We start from the raw sequence: 18,241 nt of genomic DNA, 5'->3' as shown, positions 1-18,241 counted from the left end.
GGGAAAAGTGGGGGGGGGTGGATAAAGTAGGAGTTTGGGATTGGCAGATGCAAGCTACTGCATATAAAATAGATAAACAACAAGGACCTGTGTAGCACAGGGAACTACATTCACTATCTTGTAATAAACAGTAATGGAAAAGAATATATGTATGTATGTATAACTGAATTACTTTGCTATACACCAGAAACTAACACAACAATGTAAATTAATTACACTTCAATTTAAAAAAAATTTTTAAAAACCAAAAAACGATGAATGAATGAATGAATGAATAAATAAATAAATAAATAAATAAATAAATAAATAAAATAGAATTTATGAGATTTGCTCATAGAAACTATCTTGGGTGAGAAGGAAAGAAGGGAGTCGGGTCAGTGTAATTGCTAAGAATTTCATGTTTACCTTTCTCTCTCTGTCTCTCTCTCTTGCTTACTCGCTCTCAGTTTCTTTTTCTTCAACAGGGTCATCTTTTATGTCCCTCCAAGCACTCAGCACCCTAACAATAGTTTTTAGCTTCCTAAAGTACTTACCATTCCCCCAGTCCTACAAATGCAGCATCCAATCCAACTCTACCACTTTTACTCTTCACTTTTTCCTATAAAACTCCTGTGCAGCCCCCTCTTCCTGCCTGTTCCCTATTCAGTGGTCACCCCACCATCTCATTCAAAAGCCCTAAGCCCTGAGACTAACTTTTTCATTTTATGTGTTAAGCAGAAATTATCTGATGTAATTAATTTATATTCATGTCAAAATGACTAATAGCCTAAATTAAAATAGTTTTCTTCTCAGGGAGGTTATAGAGCTCAGAAATCACTCAAAAGAGTCCTTTTTTGTGTGGTGAATACTCTTAAGTGGTGATGGTTCTATGATCACCTACAAATTACACTCAGTTGATGGTTGCCCCCCACCCACACGGGTCCTATGCTGACTTTCTCAGGGCTCAGCCTTTATAAAAAAGACAAGGAAATGAATCATTATCTTTAAAGAGCAGCTCCATCAGAGCTTGCTTATCATCGTTAATAAATGAAGAAAAGAGGTGAAAATGTGAAAAAGCTCATAAGAAACGCTGAGATTTTGTCCCTATTTGAAGCTAGCAATTTTGAAGTCCCCTCAGGGCAGCCTGTCTTGGTATAGATGCCCAGGGAAAGACTCAATATTTAACCTGCGGTATCATCTGAGTTGGGGTGATACTGGGGTTTCCCTTCATTTTGTCACCTTGAATTATCCATTGACACGGCTGCTGTTTAATTTCTAATATTTTCTCTTTGTAGAGTAAGTTTCTTGTTGGGGGTTGAGTGGGGAAGAATCTGGATATTTTCATGTCAAATCTTGCTTAACTATATACATTATATATATATATATATATATATATAGAGAGAGAGAGAGAGAGAGAGAGAGTTATTTAAGGCAAAAAAATCATAATAAAATCAAAAACTAAAAAAAAACCCTCATTACTCACTATCTTATAGGTTTTGTGACTGGATTCAGGGTATCCATTGAGTAACTAGAATTAAAAGAGCTAGAGGCAGTTTCATCCACTTCAATTCTGTCACAGCAATAAAAGCATGTATTCTTAGAACCACACATCATCTCAAATGGAGGGTGGTTATTAGACAAAAAGTGCTATATGGAAAAAAAGTGCTATGTCAGATTGCTGGTTGTCAATTTAATACCCACTCTGACTATCTCTATTAGTTAAAAATCCCCAAATTTATTTGAGGAGATAATAGAGCTAGCCAGAAAATTATATTTTCTAGCCTATTATGCTTCTAGGTTTGGCCAAGTGACTAAAACCTGCCCAATGAGATATAGATGGAGTTGTTGGGAGGAAATTTTGGAAAAGCTCCTACAAAGAGAAACAGCTTGTGAATACTCTTTTTGCGTTTTCCATTTTGTGCTTTTTAACCTTGAATTTGATGAAATTACTAGAGCTCTAGCAGCCATCTTTGATCACAAGGCAACCTTGAGGATAGATGCCATTTGCTAAGGATATCAGAGCAAAATCATCAGGGACACTCATCCCTGATGAGTCTGGATCCTCCATGCCAGTGCCGCATTGACTATTTTTAGACTTCTTTTATGAAACAGAAAAATAAATGTGTAGATCTTTTACGTCATTATTATTGAAAGTCACTGTTATGAGCAGCCATATGTAATTCCTAAATGATACAATGATTTACAGCATACTGACTTGTCTTTGGAAGCCAAGAAGATTTTGGCAAACCGTAATCAACTAACTAAAATGTATACTTTGCAGATTCCTTCCCCAACTACCCCTGCCATTGCCTAATGAATTCATGAACAAAGTGGCCATGGTGGTAGGGATGGGGGTTATGCATGGGCTCAGCAACACGGACTTCCACTCACCCAGGCTGACCTCAGCCCCTGCCAAGTGCCCCATCTATCAGCATCAGAAACTACTGAGTCTCTGATAGGTACCATCCCCAGGGTCATCAGCCAGCTATCTGGTGGCAGGTTGATCACCTTGGACTGTTTTCATCCTGGAAGGGGCAGTGCTTTACTCTTAGTGGAATAGACACTTACTTTGGGTATGGATTTTCCTTCTCTGCACGAAATGCTTCTAGCAAAACCATCATCCATGGGCTTACAGGATGACTTCTCCACCATCAAGATTTTGTATGCAGCCTTGCATCTGATCAAGGAACTCACTTCATAGCAAATAAAATGTGGCATGCCATGGAATTCACTGGTCGAACCATGTTCTTTACCATCCTGAAGCAACTGGCTTGATAGAATGGTGGGATGGCCTTTTGAAGACGCAGTTGTAGCACCAGCTAAGTGGCCATTCAGTCGCCCTTTCATATCCATTGGTTCAACATCCATGGATTTAACGAACTGTGGATAAAAAACATTCAAAAATATTCCAAAAAGTTCCAAAAAGCAAAACTTGATGTTGCCATGCCAGCAACTTATTTACATAGCATTTATATTGTATCTACAACTACTTTCATAGTATTTATGTTGTAGTAGGTATTATAAGTAATTTAGAGATAAAATATACAGGAGGATTTGTGTAGGTTACATGCAAATACTATGCCATTTTATATAAAGGACTTGAACATCAGTGGATTGTGATATCTGCAGGGGTCATGGAACCAATCCTCTGCAGATACCAAAGGACAAGTGTACCGTGCAGGACTAAGCAAAGTCCTCCAGGAGGCTGTATATGCTCTAAGTCAGCATTCAATATATGGTGCTATTTCTCCCTTAGCCAATATTCATAAACCCAGGAATGGAAATGGGAGAGGCTCCTCTCACTATTACCTCTAGTGATACACTAGCAAAATTTTTGCTTTCCATTCCTGTGACTTAAGGCTCTGCTGGTCTAGAGGCCCCATTTCCAAAGAGAGGAATGCTTTTGCCAGGGAACCCAACAATGATTCCTCAGAACTGGAAACTGAGACTGTTGCCTGGCTACTCTGGGTGCCTCCTGCCACTGAATAAGCAGGCAGACAAGGGGGGTGGTTTACTCTGGCTGGGTGATTAGACCTGATCACCAAGGGGAAATTGAGTTGCTACTACCATACATTGCCAGCAAGGATGAGAATGTCTGGAATATAGCAGATCCTCTAAAGTACCTCTTGGTACTCCCATATCCTATGATTCAAGTTAGTGGAAAACTACAACAGCTTAATTCAGACAGGGTTCCTAATAGCCCAGACCCTTCAGGAATGAAGTTTTGGGTCACTCGACCAGGTAAAGAACTGAAAGAAATGAGGTGCTTGTTGAGGACACTATGGCCACAAGACCATTGCAGAAATGAGGACTATACGACTTATGAGTATTTCTTCCTTATTTTAATATTTGTATTTAATAGTTTAATTGTATATATAATGTAATAATTCAATACTTTAATTTATTTTCCTCTGCCATCCCCTTACATCTAACATAAGATCCATTAATAATTGTTAACTTTATATCATATTTAAATTATACGACACAAAACAGGAAGTAGGAGAAAGAATGAAAATCAACCAAAGACACTAAAGGAACTCTATTCTCTCCTGGGAAAAGGAGTAGCATGTTTGCAGTTTTATGTAGGATAGTCTTTATTCCGCGATTAAGTATGGTTCAAGGAGATGTACTTGAGTTCAGAGTCAACAAGAATGGACTGTGGTAGCTTTGTAGTATTTCAATTAGGCTAAGTTCAGCTACATTTCCCAGAATTCATTCTCTTGTTTCTGGTCAGGTTGGGCCACAGGTATATTCCACATCAATTGTATTAATTGCCTACTCTTGTAACTCAATCCTTAATGTGCCTACGGCTGGCAGAAAAATGGAGACCCAAGGATTTCCATGTTCTAATTTCCGGAATCTGTAATATGTTACATCACATGGTAAAGAGGAATTAAGGTTGTAGATAGAATTAAGTTGCTAATCAGGTGACTTGAAGATAGGGTGATTACCCTAGATCATCAGGGTGGGTTTGATGTTATCATAAGGGTCCTTAAAAGTGAAAGTGGGAGGCAGAAGATGAATCAGTGTTAGCGTGATTTGATATGAGAAAGACTTGATCACATATTTCTGTCTTTGAAGGTGAAGGAGACCATGAGTCAAGGAATGTGGGTGACCTCTAGAAACTGGAAAAGTCTATCCTCTAGAGCCTCCAGGAGGGAACTCAGCCCTACCAACACCCTGATTTTAGTCCAGTGAGACCCATGTTGGACTTCTGAACTCCAGATCCATGAGAAAATAGTTGTGTTGTTTCAAGCCACTAAATTTGTGGAACTTTGTTACAGCAGCGATAGGAATCTAATACAGTATACTTTATTGATCTTCCTCCATTCTGTGCCTCAATTACTCACTTCCGCACTATTCTTCTTAGGCCACTTTTCAGATAAACTAATTGCACCCAAATCCTTGTCTCAGGTCTGCTTTCAGGAAATCTAAACTAAGACACTCCCCCTCCACAACAAATTCTACTAAAATGACCAAGGATATGTAAAAATAGGATGTAATCTGTATAATGGTTGGGAAATACGGATAGATATTATTAGTGACAGGCCAAAAATGCATTGTGCAAATTGGCTTAGGTTGAGGGAAGTAATATATACCACATATTTCAACAAAATGGACTAGCAAGTAAAGGAAGTAAGCAATTACTATTACTATTACTCCACAGAACCAGGAAAATCTCCTCCTCCGAAAAGGAGAGGCTATAAAAAAAGGGCTTCCAGGATAAACTAGGTGTAATGAAAGTCAAGGTACACAAGGATTCTTCAGAAAGATCAGCTAAATGTAGCATTCATTCTCCACTTTCTCTTGGTGCAAACAAAAGAAAGTAAAAATGCTATTATGTGTATTCTTATATGGGTGAATCTCTCAGAAGGAGAAGTTTGGGCTCCTACAACCTACCCACAAAAATTAAAACAAAATAATTCAGGGAAGAAACAGCTCCTTTTATTTTAAGTTGACTTCTTACTAATGGTATTAGGGTTCTCCAGAGAAACAAAAGCAACAGGATGTGTGTCTGTGTATGTATGTGTGTGTGTTTGTGTGTGTGTAGAGAGAGAGAGAGGAAGCGATCTTATGGAATTGAGTCACATGATTCTGGAGACCTGGTAAGTCCAAAACCTGCTGGGTAGGCCAGCAGCCTCGAGGCCTGGGGAAGAGTTGCAGTTCGAGTCCAAAGGCAGTCAGCTGGCAGAATTCCCTCTTGCTTAGGGGAAGTCAGTCTCTGCTCCATGAAACCTTTAACTGATTGGATGAGGCCCACCCATATTATGGAAGGCAATCTGCTTTACTCAAACTCCATCAATTTAAATGTTAATCTCATCCCAAAGCACCTTTATAGAAACATCCAGAATAATGTTTGACCAAACATCTGGACACCATGGCCCAGCCAACTTGATACACAAAAGTAACCATCACACTAGTTCCCAAGCTGCTTCCTGCAAAGAAAGTTCTTCCAGGAGAAATGGACTCTGTCCTGACTATTCCCAGCGTGAATGAGCTAGACTGCAGAGGAGGGTACTTGAAACCAATCTAAATCCTACAAAGTTTGTTTGAGCTGTACCCATCAGGACTCACACAAGCAGCCACTGAAAAGAAACTATTTGGAAAATCAATTAACTTTCTGGTCATGAGGCTTTTCTCTCCATAGCTCACTCCCCACTCCATGTAGACAATTTAATTCAACCTGTAACAAAATATAGCTACAGCAAATAGAAGTACTTTCACGTACCCACTTTCTGGGACTAGAAGATTTGGATTCTGACACAGAATCCATCTCAAATCTCAGTACTCAAAGAACTTGGAGTTCCCTTGGTAAAGCTGAGGCTATAAAGAAAAACCACTAGACTTTTGAAAAATACTCTCAGCAAAATAAAAGGGCCACTTGGGGATTCAGAGTAAGTGTATCCATGTGTAGCTGTTTTATACCAAGAAAAGTTAAGTTTAAAAAAAAGTTTAATTTGCATCCTCAGTAAGACTTGTAGGAATCCTGTACTCATGGGAAGAACATAATATAACATTAAAGAAGATTGCATTCAGATGAAAACTAGGATTACTAAATTTAACGATGTAATAGAGGCAGTAAGGAACAGATTGAAAAATGCAAGAAAACAAAGAATACACAGTTTTCAGAACAATTAAGGAAAGGATGAAGAGATGAAGAAATAAAGCTTATGACTAAAATGAATAAAAATAGAACGAGATGCTTTCTCTTATATTTACCCCAAAATCAGACAATGCAAATTAAACGCAATAGAAATTTCAAGCAAATAGTCTGTTTGCTGTTCCAGATCCACTCACCACCTTTTTCTCCCCTGCGCTTTTTCCTATGAAGCTGACCTTTACAGATGGCTTCCAGGAACTTCTCATTGGGTTCAGTCTAGGAGAAGCACTGGCAGGAGATGGGAATGTGGTAGCAGAGCAAGGCCCAGACAGCCATCCCTCTAGCTGGCCGTTAGTTAACAGTGGCCTCTCCTAGAGATACTGACCCAGCTGTGCTCCACAGCTCTTTCTAAATCCTGGAAACCACTCTTTCCCTCTACCTTTTCAGCCCAGGGGTGATAATGAATCCCCAGCTGTTTTATTCTAGATGCTTCACCATCTTTTTTGTTTTCTTTAACCCTTCCTATACCTTTGTAACTAATTAAACTCTACTCAATTGCCTTATTTGAGAATTCCATCATTTTTATGCTACTGGGGTCCTGACTGATATAAGCACTAATTAAAAAAAAATAATAGCAAGAATAGAAGAAAAACTTGAAGCTTTAGATCAGAGTGGCCCCTCTAGTTGGAGAAAATAAGGAAAGAGATTCTTGTTCTGAAATGAAAAAAAAAAATTCCCTAGGATAGAGCAAATGGAAGGAAAATAAGTTAATAAAATAATTTTAAAAGGTCAGGCTGGTATCAGATCTTTCTTCTGTAATATTAATTGTCAGAAGACACTGAAGCAGCATCCAAAAAATTTTAAGAGCCTGACTAAGCTACAATTCATGGAACAAAAACACATTTATAGCCATGCAAGAGCTTAGAAACTGTACCATCCACAAATAGCTCTGAGTAATGTTTTCAGAAAGAGGATAAATTCCAACAAACCAAAAAGTAAATCACAATACATAATTTCCATTGAGAGAAATGTGATTTAAAAGCAATTGTAGTGGACTTCCTAGGTGACACAGTGGTGAAGAATCCGCCTGACAATGCAGGGGAAACGGGTTTGAGCCCTGCCCTGGGAAGATTCCACATGCCATGGAGCAACTAAGCTTGTGCGCCACAACTATTGAGCCTGTGCTCTAGAGCCTGTGAGCCACAACTACTGAGCCCATGTGCCGCAACTATTGAAGCCCATGCACCTAGGGCCGGTGCTCCACAACAAGAGAAGCCACGGCAATGAGGAGCCTGCGCACCAAAATGAAGAGTAGCCCCCGCTCTCAGCAACTAGAGAAAGCCCGTGTGCAGCAACAAAGATCCAACGCAGCCAATAAATAAATAAAATTTTAAAAAAAGCACTTGTAGTTAGTGCTATCAGCAATATTTATGTTCAATGTTGAAATAATTGTTAACATGGTTGTGAAATGTAGCAAATATCCACCAATTTTTGAAAGACAAGATATATAAGTATAAAATAAATTAACCTAGTTCTAATATTCCAGATTATTCCAACAAAAATGGCAAAGGATGGGATAAAGATAAAATGTACTGGTATTTCTTCATTTTTTCTGTTGAAATGAAAAACATTGAGTCCACTATTTTTTAGTCGTCTCAAAGGAAAAATATATTTTAATGTGTAGATAATTATAAAAAAAGTTGAATAAAACTTCTAAATCACCAATGATAAGAAAGACCAGGTTATAGTAAAAAGTCTGAAAAAACATGCAGTAAAATATTGCTAATGCTTACTCCTGACTTGTGAGACCCTGGAGATTTTTATTTTTTGCTCATCTACACTTCTATTTTTCTGTAATGCACATATATTTACTAGCATAGAAACAAACCCTTATACAAATTTCCATATTTTACAAAATGAAACTAAACTCTAATGCTTTTAATTTCTTGCAATTTGTTTATCTCCTGGTTTTTTCTCAGAAGTATTTGACATATAGACACTACTATATAAAAAATAGATCACCAACAAGGACCTACTGTATAGCACAGGGAACTATCCTCAATATTTTGTAATTAGGGAAGAGAATCTGAAGAATTATATATATGTGTGTGTGTATGTGTGTATGTGTGTATATATATATATATATATATATATATATATCTGAATTATTGTGTTATATACCTGAAAATAACATGATATTGTAAATCAACTATACTTCAATGAAAAAAAAATACAAACAAACAAAAAAGAAGTATTTCAGGCAGTTAACAAATGGGATGAACATGTGAGTAAGACAGATAATGGGTCTGGATCAAAAATTGGACAATTCTTTCTTGGCGATTCCTGGGAACTTAACAGCAAGAAGGAATCCCAAGTATAAGTAAACATGCTAATTAAGTAATAGAATTATTTCAAAATGGATGAAAATGTCCTAGAAATAACTAAAGTCAACAAAATGATTTTTTAATACTCAATAATCCCAAATGCTATTTAACTTCTGAGAGACTTTATTGGTGTACATCTTTTTAGTTTTCTGCTCAACTCTCCCTTTTCTAAGAGTTTCTCTCCCCTCATACAGATGGTGACAGTGCGTTGGCCACATGTCATGTTGTTGCAGTTGATGTGTCTTACCACAGCTCCCCCAGAACCACAGGGGTTATCTGAACCTCACTGGGATTTTAGACATGGGTCAGAGATCCAGGCCACCCTCTCTAGAGGCTTTATCTGTTAAACGTATAAGTTTGGAACTGTTAGTGGCCATGTCCCTCCTTGTGGATTGTGGAGCTGAGGGAGTTGGTTTGCAGAAATAGAAAAGAACGTCAGGAGGCAGAGCAGGGGTGAAGATACTTGATGATATACTAGCTTGGCTTCTTGTTCCAATTTTTGCCTGCACTCCAGCTAAGTTCTTGTCCTTGGGTTCTCAGAGTCACCTCAGTATCCTGAGGCAGTATCCTGCAGCCATTCAGATCATAGGCTGTGACATTAGATTGCCTGGATTTGAATCTTCTTTACTAGCTATGGGACCATCTGCAAGATCCACTATCACTTTAAGCCTTGGTTTCTTCATCTCTAAAAGGGAGATAATATTAGGCCCTATTTATAAGATTGTGGTGAGTGTTACAAGAATTAATACATTTTAAATGTTTGATATAAAGTAAGTGCTGAGTATTAACTATTATATTAAGGGCTATAATACTAATAAATTGTGCTAATATATAATATTAATTATGGTAATTATAAATTAACTGTTTATATCCTTATAATAAATTTACTTTTCTGCTTAAGTATTTACTATCAAGGGCCCATCCAGATCTGCAATTCCTTTTGGGAAGTATGCCAGGAAAACTTTGGGCTGGTGATGAGGGGCGATGGAGTCCCAACTAAGGAAGAAGAAACATAGTCAAATAGTTAAGAGTATGAGCTTCTCAGTCAGTGAGCACAGTATTTATGTCCTATTTTTGCCTTTTACTAGTCATGGGATCTTAGGAAAATTATTGAGCATTAAATTCCTTATTTGTAAAATTTGTATAATAGATCTGACTCATAGAGAAGTTGTAAAAATGTTTAAATGAGACTATATGCCAGGTATCTGGCACATAGGAATACCAAATAAAACTTTTATTATTTTAGTTATTATTACTCACTCCACATGCAGGTGACCAACACATCAAGTGGCCAAGTTAAAGTCAGAAAGAGGTAAGGGATATACAAAGACTCATACTGTCAACTAAAAAATAATGCAGGAGGCTGCAAGTAAGAAAGAGTTCATTTGGGGTCTTAAGAATTGCAATTCAGAAGATACAAATTTGGGTCACCCGGAAAGAGTGTTCCAAGGACTTGTTCTAAATGGCTCCATTTTAGAGAGCTCTCTTAGCAATACCAACTCCATTTTGATTTTCCTTTTATAACAGCTTGTCAAGAGACACGTGATTAATCAACATTGATCTTTTCCTTAATTCGGAATGTCCCAGCCACAGTTTGCTCTTCTTACAAATGTATTACTTTAATTTCTTGAGATCTTAGATTGTTACTGGGTATTAGTAATAAGATTTCTGCTTCAGTGATGTCTTAAATCCAGTAGGGACTACTGAAGTTAGTTTTAGCCAATTGACAGGTGTTATGTGTTTAAAGTGAGGACCTAAGCTCTACAAAGCAAATAAAAACCTAGAAACCTTACTATCTTCTCGTTTAAAGTCCTTATATTTTATAAGAAAAGAGCTGAAGAGCTGCTTAAATATTGAAAAATAAATGTCGTGAAGCTTTACTTTGTTTTTCTGGTAGCAGACTTTTCCAGGCCCCGACTGAAACTTTACCTTAATAGGTGCCCCAATAAATATTTGCAGAATGAATGAATTAACACATTATCAGAGCAAACCAAATCAATAAACACGAGATCAGTGAAGAAATATCTTCAATCACTGATTTGTACCTTGGTTGCATCACAGAATCACTTGGGAAACCTTTCCAAAACATACATTTCCAGGCTCCACAGACACCTCAATTGAACCAGTGCTTCTGGGTGGTGCAACCAGGGAACCTGTATTTTCAAAAACCTCTTCAAGTGATTCTAAAAAGCACCCAGGTTTAGGAATGTAAGCAATTCCTTGGCTGAATGTCCTCAGAAATAATTACTTACTTGAGTTTAAGGGTACTCTGAATGGAACTTGCACCTCTTGTTCTACCCTGTTTCTGTCTTTGAGGCTATGTGTTCTGACTGGGACCCTCTTGGAGGAAGGAGTCAGAATGGCCCAAAGAAACACAGAGATCTGTAGGAAGAGCATCTTGTTGAGCACTCATTTGACATAAAATTGGTGAGCTGGCATTATTACAAGGTTTGATATGGCCCCAATTCTATACTCTTCCCTGTATCTATGCTCTTTGTCCTTATCTTTGAAATACCACTCCCCCACCCCCCAACTCTATGTAGGGTGTTTGTCCTACTGCTTGGCTCTGGGGTCAGCAGCCATGTGATTTGTTCTGGTCATTTAGATTTTAGAAATATGAAACCGACTGGGGTATGGAAAAGTGCTTGATGTGTCTGTGAGCTCTCTCACTCTTAGGCCTTTGCCATGAGAACACAGCCTTTGGAGAATGAGGTGTGCGGATCACATCCTAGGGCTATCTTAGATAAACTGATGATCAGCCAACCTCCAGAGCCTAGCCAAAAGATTAGAGCTGCAAGCCAACACACAGTTGACTACAGATGTAAGAGTGAATCCAACTGAGATCAGAAAAACTGTCCTACCCACTCAAGGTTTCATGAGTGAATAATCTTTACTGTTTTAGGCCATCGAGTTGTGGAATGCTTTGTTACACAGTATTATTATAGTAAAAGATGATACACAAGGAAATCAAGGTATTCATGATCCCAGGAATCATGATCATAAGAATTACGTAAATTTGACAAGCTCCTCAGTGGATGGATTTTTCTGAATCCATCTTCTTCTCTGTATCTCAGTAGGTATTATCAGTAAAATGACTAAAATTGGTAGGGGCCTGTGATGAGTAGAAGTTAATATGAGTGGTGTAGGGGAGGAACACAATTCTTTTTCCCTCTATCCATCTTAGGTTCATTGACTGGGGCCAGCAAGTCAAACTGATAAAAGACAGATTAACAAGAGAAAAAGACGGTTTTAATTAATACATATGCAGGACAGAAGTTTCACACACATACAAAAAATAAGAATCAAGGAGGCAGCAGGATGATTGATGTTTATATACCTCTTAAGCTAAATAAAGGAAAAGGGCTTTTGAGCTTCTGGGTGGAGCAGGCATGTTATGAGAAAGTGACCAAGAGAAGTATGGTAGAGTAAGAGTTGTTTAGTAAGGTTTGTTAAACAGATTTAAGTCGTTGCCTTTTTCATTGCTAAGAGTAGTTAAGAATCCTTCTATTTCTGGTAAGGAGAGGGAGACACTGTTACAGATGGAAATTTCCTTTAGAAATGGAAATTTCCTTTTCAAAAGGAAAATTTGTGCCTCTTTTTCCTGGTGTGCTGGTTCTCAATGGTCTTTGGCTCAAAATAATCCATGTGCCAAAGAAACATTGGGATGGGCATATTCTTGAACCCTTCATTAAAAACTTCTCTAAAGAAAAGAGGAAACGTGGTGAGGAAAAGATGTAAAAACTAGGGCAAGAAAGAAAGGAGAATGTAGGCAGCAGAATGAAGCATGAAAAGTGGTTCTGAAAAATAATAGCTAAAGAATCTGTAATGAAACCTGATTTTTCAATTTGCTTTTTAACCATGCACTGATTCCTGCTAGAAGTGATTCAGTTAGCTACTGTTATAATTTCATAGACTCTGGTGTGATCCCAAATTGAGATCCTCAATTGAGCCTTCAGTCTGAGTCTCCCAATTCAATTCTTTCAGGAAGACCCTTGTTATACTCCAGTTGTAAGGAAGACTGTGTACTCTTGTCAGAAACAACAGCTGTGCATGTATCTAGATAGTTTCAGCCCATTTTACCTAAGTCCCAACCCTTGGTTTTAGGGAATAAGAGCAAGTTGAAATGAAAAAATAAAAGGCATTTGTTTCAAAATAGCATGAAAAGTGCTTTGGGCTATAGCCTTTTCAGGAAGCTGGATTCTGATTCCTTACTTCCTCATAATTCCTTATGATTATAGGAAAAATCATAAAATAACTAGAAGACAGTATAAGTGTATGTGTAATATTGGTACATTCTTAATTGCAGACTCAATAAGGAAAAATATCAAGAGAATAAGAGATCTGATTAAGTAAAAACTAAAAGTGGTTGCATTACAGAAAAAAAGAAATAAATCAAAATGAAAAGCAAATAACAAATGAATAAAATATTTATAACATATGACAGACAAGGGTTTGATATCTTTAATATAGAAGAAACTCTTCTAAAATTATGAGAAATGACAAATCGCTCTAGTAGAAAAATGGGCAAAACATACAAACTGTCATTTCACATAATAAGAAATATTATGGCCAACAGGCATATAAGATATTCAAAGTCACTAGTAATAAAGAATGCAAATTAAGACTTTTTGCTTCTGGCCAAGATGCAGTAACAGGGACTAAATTTACCCTTACACCTGAAACAACGAAATAAAAGAAAAAAATATGCGAAATAGTTTTCAAGATACTGGATATCAAGCAATGAAGGGCAATGATCCCTATGAAATGGGAAACAAATGAGGTGAATCTTGTGATTACCCAGGTTAATGACTGAAGAGAGCTTCCAGGCTGAGGCACGTAACGGGGCAACCTAGACAGAACACAGCAAACTCCTTGAGTCTAACAGATAGATCCAAACGTTCAGGGAGACCAGAATGTCTAGAGTTCACAGGGAAAAACACTGAAGAGGGGAGAAATTCTCAAAGAGAGAACTCTAGAGACCCAGAAATCTGTAGAGGGCCCTCCTTGAATATTCAGCAGAGTAATCAGACCATGTGTGATAGGAAACTACACAAAGCCGGGGAAAGAACCATTTGGAAGGATTAAAGTGCTACATAGCACACATGCAAGGCTGGGAATAGTCCCATGAAGCAAGTCATAAGACCCTCATGTGAAAGGTACCTTCCCTTCACCTGGAGGAAAGGAACATCCTTATCTCCAAAGATGGAGGGACGTCCGAAGGAATCTGAATGAACAGGTGTCACTGTTTCCCCCAGTTTACTACACTCACCTCATATTCTTTTTGTCCTATCACATTTTCCCATAAATTTCCACTCTTCATCAAACCCAGAATTAAAAAATTCTCAGGTTTAACTACTTCTTTGGGTCTTCATTTCTTTATGAGGCTCCCGTATCATGTAACAATTATATTAAATAAATTTGTATGTTTTCTTTTATTAACCTGTCTTTTGTTACTTCTTGTTACTTGTTACTTCTAAGTTCTTGACTGGGCTCCAGTCAAGAACTTAGAAAGGTAGAGGGAAAATTATTTTTCCTTCTTCTATAGCCCTATACTGAGCACTGCTCCAGACCTAATAAATTATAAAAGCAAAGCATGAGGGATCAAGTGTTTCCAAGTAACATAATTACATACCAGTAGAAAACCTTAAAAATATTTATAGGAATACAAAAATATCCAGGATCCAAGGTAAAACTCAGAATGTATGCATCCAATCAAAGAATTCCAAGCATGCAAAGAAGCAGGAGAACCATATGAGAATTGACCCATGTGAGAAAAATCAATCAATGGAAGATAACACAAAATTAACACAGATGCTGAGATTAGCCGATAAGAACATTAAAATAGTTATTATAAGTATATTCTATGTGCCAAAAATTTAAGTAGAGACATGGAAGATATTAAAAAAAAACTCAAAATGAACATACAGAAAGGAAAACTACAATGTGTGACATAAAATATATGCTGATGGGACTAAGAGACTATTAATTATAACAGAAGGAAAGATTAGTGAACATGAAGACACAGCAATAGAAACAATCCTAAATGAAACACAGAGAGAAAAGAGAATTTAAAAACCAACTAGTCTGTATGCAAAAAAAGAACATAGACACATACTTCACATCTTACATAAAAATTAACTCAAAATGGATCATAGAACTAAATGTAAAACATAAACCTCTAAATGTTCTAGAAGCAAATAAGGCAAAGATCTGTGTGACCTTGGGTTTGGTAATGAGTTTTTAGATATAAGACTAAAAGCATGATCCATGAAAAAATTTTGGTAAGTTGGACTTTATCAAAATTAAAAACTTTACTCTGCAAAAGACAATGTTGAGAATATGAAAAAAGATAAGCCACAGGCTAGGAGAAAATATTTGCAAATCACTTATCCAATAAAAGATATATATTCGGAATAACTAAAGAACTCAACAATAAGAAAACAACCCAATAAAAATGGGTAAAAGATCTGAATAGACACTTCACCAATAAGGATATACAGATGGCAAATAAGCATATAAAGTGATGCTCAACATCACTTGCTACCAGGGAAATGCAAATTGAAATCACAGTGAGATACCATCACACAACTACTAGAAAAGTTAAATGAAAGTTGTACCTGACAATACTAAGTGCTGACAACTATACAGAACAACTGGAGTTCTCATACATTGCTGATGGGTGTGGAAAATGGTACAGCTACTCTGAAAATGGTTTGGTATTTTCTTATAAAGTTAAACGTATGCTTATCATATGACCCAGCAATTGCACTACTTCAGAGAAATAAAAACTGAGAGTCATGTAAAAACCTGTTCATGAAAAAAAAACTATTCATGAATGTTCATAGCAATTCTAGTTATAATTTTTAAAACCTGAAAATATCCCAAATGTCTATCAGCAGTTTAAAAGAGAAACTGGTATATTCATACAATAGAATACTACCCGGCTATAAAAAGGAACAAATTATTGATACGTGCCATTACATGGATGGCTCTCAAAGGTATTATACTACGTGAAAAAAAAGCCCATCTCAAAAGAGTATATAGTGTATGATTCCATTTATATGGCATTCAGAAAAGGCAAAATTATAGAGATAGAAAACAGATCAATGGATACCAGCAATTGGTTAGGAGTGGAAGGAGGTTGTAATTACTTGAGGGAGTTTTTGGGGGGATGAAACAGTTCTGTATCCTGATTGTGGTGGTTGTTATACAAATCTATACATGTGTTAAAACTCACAGAACTGTACATACACACAACACAATAAAATACAACTATATATTCATCAAGATGGCTACAAGGCAAAAGACAGAGAATACCAAGCATTGGCAAGAATATGCAGCAATTGGATTTCTCATATACTATTGGTGGGATACACATTTGTGAAATCAATTTGTAAAACTCTTTAGCACCATTTACTAAATTTGAACATATGCATATCCTATTACCTAGCACATCCACTCCTTCATATATACGTAACATAAATGTATACACATATATTCACACACATACAAGTATAAGAATATTCATAGCTCAAAAATGGAAACCCCTCAAATACCCATCAACAGAAAATGGATAATAATCTGACATATTAATATAATAAAATAGTATACAGCAAAGAAAATTAATAAACTACTACTACATTTAACAACAAAGGTGGATCACAGAAACATAATATTGAGCAAAAAAACAGACCCACATATTAATGTCAACCAGGTGATTTCATTTTTAGAATACTCAAAAAGACACAAATCCATATATTATCGATACATTATATTATATATTATAGATATATATATAATCTAGGTAGATATAGTGATTATCTTTATAGAGGAAGCAAGATTTTTAGAGACTAGAGTGTGACAACATAATGACACAGGATCATTCTTGTGGTATTGGTAATACTCTGTTTAATATTTTTCTGTCCAGTGGTGACTATCAAAGTGTTACATAGCAGATTGTCAGGTCTAAAGGTGCTAATGTTTATTTCTCTATGTTTTGGCCATTTGCTGTTATATTAAAGTGAATAAAGTGCAACTATTCTGCTTTACTGATACTAATAAAATTAAAACATAAATACTGCCTAGGAATACCAATAATAAATACAGAACATGCAAATTGCCTTCCCCAAAGCAGTGGAGCTTCCAGGTTTAGCAAACCTTCACCCCTGCTGGGCTGCAGACATAATGAGCATGTAGCCCTCATGGAAAGAGTTCTCCAGGAATAGCTTACATAAGAATTTTGAGTTTGAGCCTATTGGCATGAATAATTTGAAAGCAGAGAATAAGGACTGGGTTGGAGTTTCTTTCCATTATTAATCCATTTGTGGATTGATGTCGACGAAAAAACGTAAGTACAAGCTAAGGGAGATATTTTCTTTATAAATTTATTTATTTATTATTTATTTATTTATTTATTTATTTTATTGGCTGTGTTGGGTCTTTTTTTGCTGTTCACGGGCTTTCTTTTAGTTGCGGTGAGTGGGGGCTACTCTTCATTGTGGTGAGTGGGCTCCTCATTGCCGTGGCTTCTTTTGTTGCGGAGCATGGGCTCTAGGCACGTGGGCTTCAGTAGTTGCAGCACACGGGCTCAATAGTTGTGGCTCATGGGCTCTAAAGCGCAGGCTCAATAGTTGTGGCGCACAGGCTTAGTTGCTCTGCGGAATGTGGGATCTTCCTGGAGCAGGGATCAAACCCATGTCCCCTGCATTGGCAGGCGGATTCTTAACCAGTGCGCCACCTAGGAAGCCCTAAGGGAGATATTTTCTTAAGCATTCCCCACTTTGTCTTTTTTTAAATTTATTTATTTATTATTTTTTGGGGGGGTACACCAAGTTCAATCATCTGTTTTTATACACATATCCCCGTATTCCCTCCCTTCCTTGACTCCCCCCCTCCTCGAGTCCCCCCCACCCTCCCCACCCCAGTCCTCTAAGGCATCTTCCATCCTCGAGTTGAACTCCCTTTGTTATACAACAACTTCCCACTGACTATCTATTTTACAGTTGGTAGTATATATAAGGGGAAACTGAGACGAAGCGAGAGAGTCCCCACTTCCTCTTAACCCCAGTGTCCCAAAGCATTTGGTTTAATCATTTCAAGATCTCTATAACTTTGAGACAGTATTTCAAGCCCCTCAGTGCACATATTTGCTTCTTTATTCTCAATGCTGGTCGCTGTGCACAGCATATAGCAAAAATCCAGTCAGTGCAAATGTATTTCGTGGAAGAAGGAAAGTGAGATGGATAGAAGAAAAGGAGGGAGTAGTATGTTTCATAAG

This window comes from Hippopotamus amphibius, chromosome X (genome assembly GCF_030028045.1).
Source record: "Hippopotamus amphibius kiboko isolate mHipAmp2 chromosome X, mHipAmp2.hap2, whole genome shotgun sequence".
NCBI lineage: Eukaryota > Metazoa > Chordata > Mammalia > Artiodactyla > Hippopotamidae > Hippopotamus > Hippopotamus amphibius.
The sequence above is the reverse complement of the archived record's forward strand: the minus strand, read 5'-3'. Positions refer to the sequence as shown.